The following is an 8,697-nucleotide window of genomic DNA, read 5'->3' on the forward strand; positions in this document are numbered from 1 at the left end:
CCTGTGCTCCGCAACGGGAGAGGCCTCCCTCTGTTGCGGCCTCTCCCGTTGCGGAGCACAGGCTCCGGACGTGCAGGCCCAGCGGCCATGGCTCACGGGCCCAGCCGCTCCGCGGCATGTGGGATCCTTCCAGACTGGGGCGCGAACCCGGTTCCCCTGCATTGGCAGGCGGACGCGCAACCACTGCGCCACCAGGGAAGCCCATCCCCATCACTTTTAAAGAGGAAACCAACAGCCATGGGCTGTATCACAGCACATTTGCATATGTAAACTCATAGAAGATGGACCATCCTTATTCCTTAGGATAACACCTCATCTCAGCCTCCATCTCATCTGTCCCCTGTTGTATCTAGTTTGATTACCTTCTTCATCTTAAGACTCCAATATCTCCATCTCTGTGACCTTCGTCCTCTCAGCACACTAACATCCAAAAAATACTTCTCAACTCTGATCATCCTTAGAGCTACCCTTCTAACGCAGCTTTAGTTTCCACAATATATCTCAAAAGAGATGTTCACGTACACTGAGTGAATGAACAAAGAGATGATAAAAAGTCAAATGATATTGCACAAGGTAACAGAATTAGTAAGCAGTAGAGCTGGACAGAAGCCTACACCTGAAGTCAAGACCCACATCATAAAGCTGTCCCCAACTTCCCTGGTGGTGCAGTGGTTAAGAATCCACCTGCCACGGCTTCCCTGGTGGCGCAGTGGTTGCGAGTCCGCCTGCCGATGCAGGGGACACGGGTTCGTGCCCCGGTCCGGGTGAGCCCGAGTGCCACAACTACTGAAGCCCGCGCGCCCAGAGCCTGTGCTCCGCAACAAGAGAAGCCACGGCAATGAGAAACCTGCGCACCGCAACAAAGAGTACGCCCCGCTCACCGCAACTAGAGAAAGCCCGCGTGCAGCAACGAAGACCCAACACAGCCAAATAAATAATTTTTTTTTTTTTTTTTTTTTAAAGAAGAATCTGCCTGCTAATGCAGGGGATAGGGGTTCCAGCCCTGGTCGGGGAAGATCCCACATGCCGCAGAGAGCAACGAAGCCGTGCGCCATACCTACTGAGCCTGCGCTCTAGAGCCTACGAGCCACAACTACTGAAGCCCGCACCCTCTAGAGTCCACATGCCGCAGCTACTGAGCCCGCAAGCTGAAACTGCTGAAGCCCACGTGCCTAGAGCCTGTGCTCTGCAACAGTAGAAGCCACGGCAATGAGAAGCCCACGCACCCCAGCGAGGAGTGGCCCCCGCTCAGCGCAACTATAGAGAAAAGCCCGTGCACAGCAACGAAGACCTAACACAGTCAAAAAATAAAATAAACAAATAAATAAATAAAATAAAAAATTGTAAAAAAAAAAAAAAGCTGTCCCCATCTTTTAACTAAAGTTCAAGTACATCAGTCCCAAATGAGCCATAAACCCATGCCTTAGTGTGTTTACTTGAAGGAAATGGGTTTACTACTCGACAAGCAGAAATCATTGCATCTGCATTGGTCAAGATCATGCAGGCCAACATGGATCTCATCTACAGAGATATGTCACCAAGATGCAGCGGGACATCATTCTTCAGCAGATAATGTCTCAGGTTGCTAATGTGAAAAAGGATATGATTATTATGAAGAGGAGCAAATTTCCATCCTTCAAAGCAGAAAATGAGAAAATGAAACTTGAACTATATCAATTAAAACAAGTTATGGATGAAGTGATAAAAATCAGAACAGATACAAAATTAGATTTCAATGTAGAAAAGAGCAGAATCAAAGAACTATATTCATTGAACAAAAGAAAGCTGCTGGTAATGAGAACAGAAATAGTGATATGACATCTCAGCAAGATCAGGCCCCCATTTACATAGACACTGAGGTTGCTGGCCTTAGAACCATGCTAAAGTTGTACAAGCTTGATAATATTAAATAGTGAGCAGGGTCTATATTTATGTGCCTAATGGTAAGTCTGGGATTTTATGACCTGTGTATATAATAAAGTGTCGATTGTTAAAAAAAAAAAAAAAGGATCAAAATTTGCCTCTTGATGAGTTTGGAATTAGATAACAGAGTGAAGCCACCAAGCGCATGACCAGAAAGCATGTGTAATTGTATCTTTGCCACTGTATCCTTTTAAGTAATATTATGAACTGAATTGTGTCCCAACAAAGTCCATGTGTTGCTTTGCTGTTTATCTGAAACTAATGCAACATTGTAAATCAACTATACTTCAATTAAAAGAAAAAAAAAACCTATGTGTTGAAGCCCTAATTCCCAACGTGTCTGTGTTTGGAGATAGGGCCTTCAAAGACGTAATTTAGATTAAATGAGGCCATAAGGGTGGGACCCTAATCCAATAGGACTATTGTTCTTATAAGAAGAGGCGGAGACACCAGGGAGACACATGCACAGAGGAAAGGACATGTGAGGACAACAGAGAGAAGGTGGCCATCAGCAAGACAGGAACGAGAACTTAGGAGACGCCAAACCTGTCGACACCTGGATCTTGGACTTCCAGCCCTAGAATTACAAGAAAATAAATGTCTGCTGTTTCAGCCATCCAGTCTGTGGTGTTTCGGTATAGCACCTCTGGCAAAACTAATACAAGTAATAATGATGCCTGGGAATTTCGCTTGAATTATGGTTAAGCCATTGACAGGCAGTGAACATCATGGCCTTGGAAGGTTCCTGAACTCTTTCCCCTTGGTTCTGCTTCCTGAACCTGAGTCCGCTGTTTTCTATCTAGGGGAAGCAGCTAACTGGATGGATTTCCTGTGCCATGGAAATCAGTCTGTCTTGAGCATTACTTTGTCAATGCGTTGCTGCAAAGGAAGATTATCAGCTCACACTGAAGCTCTCCTCCTTATCTCCCAGCATTTTCAATTCCATCAGCTTTCATCCTTATCCCTAAAAAAGATTTCTAAAATCATACAAAAACAACTAAAAGCCTGCCATGGTTTCCCAGTCTCCATGGAAATTCTGCAGAAGGAAGCTATACTGACTTCCTCGCATATCTCTTGGACTATTTTGTTAATGCCTCTCATGTATGGTTCTTGGATGTTTACAAAGCTCTTTCGCACTTATTATCTTGGTTAATCCTCACAGCAAACCCACGTGGGAGGTATTATTACCCACATTTAGCATGTTATGAAACTGAAGTTAGGAGAAGATAAATAGCTTAACTAATGTTTACATAATTTGTAAGTGGTACAATTGGCCTGTGAACTTGGGTCTGTCTGATACCAAGGCTACAGTTCTTGCAACTATACCCCTAAACAACATAGGTTGCACCACTGGATCACCCTTCCTGCCCTAGTGACCTCACTCATCCCTTGAAAATTCACCTCATGGGACATATTTCTGAGATGTATTTTACACTGTTGAAGTAAAGCCTAAGGGAAAGTGTCCCAGGCAAGGGATACTAAACAGACATTGGCCTGGTTCTAGTGCTGTCACTAAAATTGAGTGATCTTGGCCTATTCATGTAATTGATCATTTTTCCATAGGTAAAATGGAAATAATAATCTCATGGCCCACTCTTTTCCTCCCTAAATCCCCTCCACCATTACTACACCAGCTGTAAGCTAGTATAATGCATTAAGCTTTCTAGAACTGGGAACATTTTAAAATTCTGCAAACAAATGGCTTACGACCCATTCCAAATGTGATCATCAGTGACTCGAAGACCTTTCCAGTGAATTTTTTCTTACATGCTTACCTCCTCATAACTTTCCCCAACGATGCTCTAAGTTTCCATATCTGGTGGTACTCATGGCCAGGGGCACGCTGATGCTTCCTACTGCAAGCACCTGTGACTCAGACTAAAGGCTTTCTTTGGTCAGAAGCAGGTCCAGCTTGCATAGAGGGAGGCAGAGGTGGGGTGGGGGCACTGGCTGGCATCCCATGTGGTCTACAATAAACCTCAGCGGTCATGAAGAGTGTTGAGCTCCAACTTCCCCAGCAGCAACCTGTTCATTAACGAACGCTGAACTGGCCCTTTGCTGTCTCATTCCCTCACTCCCCCGCCACCTGTACATCCAGCAACACCCTCCTAAATAGACTATTGCACATGAATTCTAGTCTCGGGGTCCACTTCTAGGAAAAGCCAAACTAAAAGACACTCCAGGATGAGAGGTAGTGTCCCCAGGCAATTTGCATAGGGAATTAACTGAGTGACTGGATCCCCATTACAACCACTGTTCCTCACAGAGTGTGTCGTATGTCACCCTTCTTGTTTCCCCATGTTTCCTTCCTTACTGGAAGCTCTGGAAATTTCACCTTGTCCAACTCACAAGTTCTCTTGTATATCCCATAACTTTCTCCCCTCCTTCTTTCCCTCGCTTTCAAAATTTTCAGATTATTTTAGGAAAACCTCTCTCCCTCTAAGCTCCCCCACCTTATTTTTGAGCCTCCAATATTTCTTAACTCATATCTGAAAATGCAAGGGCACCAGACAGGGAAAGTCATATTTTCCCAGTGTCATTGGACATAATGAAAACCATCACCCTCAACCTCCAGAGCACTAAAAAGTATCGCTACAATCTCCTCTCAGCATCACTATAAATGTCTTCTTTCTCTTCCTCAAGCTCTTATAAGCCCAATTTTCTTCAAGTACCAACTTTCGGGATAAAGGTAAATATAATTCTCTTAAATTTTCCAATTTTTTTCCTTTTTTGTTTGCAAGTAAGGCATCAAGTTTTTTAAACTATTTTTCACTACAAATACACAGCATTACAGTAACATTAAAGATTTAATCATTTTCTATGCAGCGGCACTAGACAAAGCAGCATATATAACATGATTTTCAACACATTTTTGCATCTCAGAGGATGGCAGCACCCGTCCCTCTTTTTTGCCCCCTTAGTGATATTGATACACATTACTCAACTTTACTAGCAAATTGGACAGGAACAAGAAGTTTGTTTTCTAAATATATGAGCTATGCACAGGATGCCTCAGACTTAAAATACAGCATTTCACTGTGCTCTAATGTAAAAAGTACTGGGCAGTGAGCAGATAGCTTTTTGGTCTATTTGTTTTTCATGGTGACATGCAGTGTACATTCTGTACCACTACAGAGTTTACTTGTTTATTTATTCATTTTTTCCACAATACTTTAAGTTGACAAAAGAAAGAATATGTCTGTTCTGCTTACTCAATTAATTGGTGACACAATTCCAACTCAAATCAGCTGAAGCAAAAAAGGAAAAGTTACAGCTTCCCAGTCTGAAGCTAAGATGCTGATATGCTAAGACTGAGTGGCTCAAAAAAAAGAAGACATTGCCTCTCCATTATTTACCTCTACTTTCCTCTGTGTAGGCTTCCTTCTCAGGCTCCCCAAGTGATGCTAAAGATACTACTTCTCAGCAGCAAAGGGCTATTAATATCCTCGGAGCCAGAATCCTAAACGAATCAGAGGGCCTCTTTCCCAATAAGTCCAGGGAAGGTCCTGGGGAGCAATCTGATTGGCTTTGCTAGGGCCACATGTCTACCCCTGATCCAATCACCTTGATCCAGAAGAACAAAGAACATTTCCTGGTCAGGCCTGAGACTTGGAGCTGAGGGTAAAGTCAGCCCCACCTAAGCACATGGACTGAACAATGGGAACCATGCAGTTCCTTGTGGAGAAACTAGACTGAAAAAAATGATGCTGAGAAATGTACTTCCATTCTATTTCATATCCCCAGTTAGTCACGTCATATAATGCAACATAGCATATTAAAGTCCAAAGGCAATAAAATCCAAAATCAAATTGTCTCACCAACTCTGAGTTAAAGTTTACAGGAAGTGAAGTCCTGTTTGATTTCTTGATTTGTTCATTCTCAGCTATAGGAGTTGTATCATTTACACCCGTGATCTGAGATATCTCTCACTGGAACTGGGATAGTTTTCCCAGGCAGAAATGTTTTTCCTAGCATGCAATATTTGTTGAGATTTGGTGATACCTAAAATAGGGAGGCAAGATGGATTGCTCTCACCAGGATGCCAGAATGTCTATGCAATTATCAGAATCCATGGCCTGTCAACCTAAATGCAGTTAGGAGGTGTCTTTTCACAGGAAGTTAATTTAAACACTATGCATTTACCATAACTGGGAAGGAGGAACCTCCTACATTAGCAGTGTTTTACCGAATAGATTTGAGAATAGATTTGAGACATCGCTGCCTCTGGGCAAAATTATACATTTGTAACAAACACAACTCGAGCACTGATCTGAGAATTCTTTCTTCCTCCTCCAGGGGATCCCAGTAGATTTCCATTTCCCCTTTGACCTCTGGGTTCTCAGCACTTACATGCTGCCCTGATGGAGAGTTTTATCTAATAACACAATCTCCTCAATATTTTGAGGGCAAGTAGTCACCTTTTTAGCCTCCTGTTTTAGTGGCTGCCACCTCTGTCCTTATTACGGACCTGCTCACACCTGAGACACTTGCGCCTAGAGAGAGTTCTCACTCCTTCTCACCTTTATTTCAGCTAGATCTCCCTTCTCACCTTTATTTCAGCTAGAAGATCTCCCTTCTCAGATTCTCACACTGAAGCTGCTTTTTGATGTTTCTTAATGCCGTGCCCTGCCCCACCCCCCAGGGCCTAGGGAAGATCAGTATCTCTGCCTTATGTTGCTTGTAACATCATGTTCCTGGCTCTCCTCTGCTTTTACATTCTGTAAAGTTCTCAGGCATGTTCCCTCAGGGCACTGGAAAGATCTAGTTTACCTTCCATATTATCTTGAAACTCAGAAGCTCTTTAATATTTTTTGTTTTTGAACATATAGTCATATAAATTCAAGATTCATTGTCCTCTTTTTACCAGTACCCAGATTTTTCAATATTCACATCTCCTCCACAGAGCCCTGTGTTTTTAGAAACTTAGTCCTGCCCCTAACTCTGGAAATGATCTAGTTTGGTTTACGGCAAGCTGCGTAGTACAATTCCCCAGCAAAAATCACTGGTTGGTATGTGACCTAAGCTAGTACAGCTTAGGAGGATCTCTGGACTTTTGCTTTTGCAAAGATAGAGAAAAGTACTCTCTCGCCCTCTGTTGGTCACAAACAGGGAGCCTGTAGCCAGCAGCCAGCCTACAAGGTTACGTGCTAGAACTTGTATAGAAAAATGATTGCCATCTTTATCGAAGTATCACCTTGGAGGACTCTATACTTATTCCAAAGAATCATTGGCCAAACTGAGGATTTCCTCCTTGAGAACAGAGTTCCCAATCTATGGCACATTCTTTTATAAAAATATATAGCCTCACAGGTGGAAAAAACCTGTCTTTTTGAGGGTAGGTTTTACATTTTTATTTTTTTAAATTAATTTTTATTGGAGTATGGTTGCTTTACAATGTTGTGTTAGCCTCCACTGCACAACAAAATGAATCAGCCATACACATACAGGTATCCCCTCCCTTTTGGACTTCCCTCCCATTTAGGTTACAACAGTACATTAGGTAGAGTTCCCTGTGTTTCTATTTTAAAAGCTATAACTTATTCAGAACCAAGAGTAAACAGGTCTGTAACAGTGTGAGAATAGTATTTTTTTAAACAGGTGAACTTTAAAATTTTGAGTGGTTTCCTTGTTGCTAAAACCCTGGTCCTGAAGGCAGCATCTCCTTTTGAACAAATATATAACCACTTACTTTCATTATGAAAAGAAAGAGTTTTCACTTCTTAATTTCACCTTAGTAAACTCTGGTTTTTCTTCGAAACTTTTAAATACACAGATTCTACCGAAATCTCAAAACAGCTAATCCTTAAAAAAAAAAAAAGTTAGAAAAAAAAAAAAAAAAAAAAAGTCAGCACCTGAATGTTCTTTCTTAAGGGTTAAAACCCAAGTTTCCTTTGTCAAATTCCCAAAGCTACCATATTAACATCTGCAAATGACATCACAGAGTCATATGCAGTAAAGAGGATGTTTAGAAATCGAACATATATTTTGCTTAGTCTGGTACTCTCAGCCAGCCAAACAGGACAAAAACCCAGCTGGCTCCCTACCTGGGTGGCCTCCCACATAGTTTGGATGCATTTGGAGTTCCTATTTTATAGAATTAACTGTTACTACTTCCTTTTAATTTTCAAAAGCCCCTTATCATCCTTTCCAATAAAGGAGATCAAAATGATAAAGCTTAGCAAGAATCATTTAATCCATTTCAGTTCTCCAAGAAATTCTGTGCCCACATTAATAATCTAAAGACACCAAATTCAGCCCTATTTTTAAAAATACCTCCAGTGAAGGAGTTTTCCTCAGTAATTAAAAAAAATTTTTTTTCATAAATTTATTTTTGGCTGCGTTGTGTCTTCATTGCTGCATGGGCTTTCTCTAGTTGCTGCTAGTGGTGGCTACTCTTCGTTGCGGTGTGCAGGCTTCTCACTGCGGCGGCTTCTTGTTGCAGAGCACGGCTCTAGGTGCGTGGGCTTCAGTAGTTGTGGCTCGTGGGCTCTAGAGCGCAGGCTCAGTAGTTGTGGCTCGTGGGCTCTAGAGCGCAGGCTCAGTAGTTGTGGCTCGTGGGCTCTAGAGCGCAGGCTCAGTAGTTGTGGCTCGTGGGCTCTAGAGCGCAGGCTCAGTAGTTGTGGCTCGTGGGCTCTAGAGCGCAGGCTCAGTAGTTGTGGCTCGTGGGCTCTAGAGCGCAGGCTCAGTAGTTGTGGCTCGTGGGCTCTAGAGCGCAGGCTCAGTAGTTGTGGCTCGTGGGCTCTAGAGCGCAGGCTCAGTAGTTGTGGCTCGTGG

At 42.7% G+C, this 8,697-nt stretch overlaps 1 pseudogene; it reads left to right on the top strand.

The window, feature by feature from the left end:
* Positions 1–1,417: 1,417 nt before the first annotated feature.
* Positions 1,418–1,976, top strand: LOC102989665 (mitochondrial calcium uniporter regulator 1-like; annotated as a pseudogene).
* The last annotated feature ends 6,721 nt before the right edge of the window (positions 1,977–8,697 follow it).

This window comes from Physeter macrocephalus, chromosome 16 (assembly GCF_002837175.3).
Source record: "Physeter macrocephalus isolate SW-GA chromosome 16, ASM283717v5, whole genome shotgun sequence".
Classification (NCBI taxonomy): Eukaryota; Metazoa; Chordata; class Mammalia; order Artiodactyla; family Physeteridae; genus Physeter; species Physeter macrocephalus.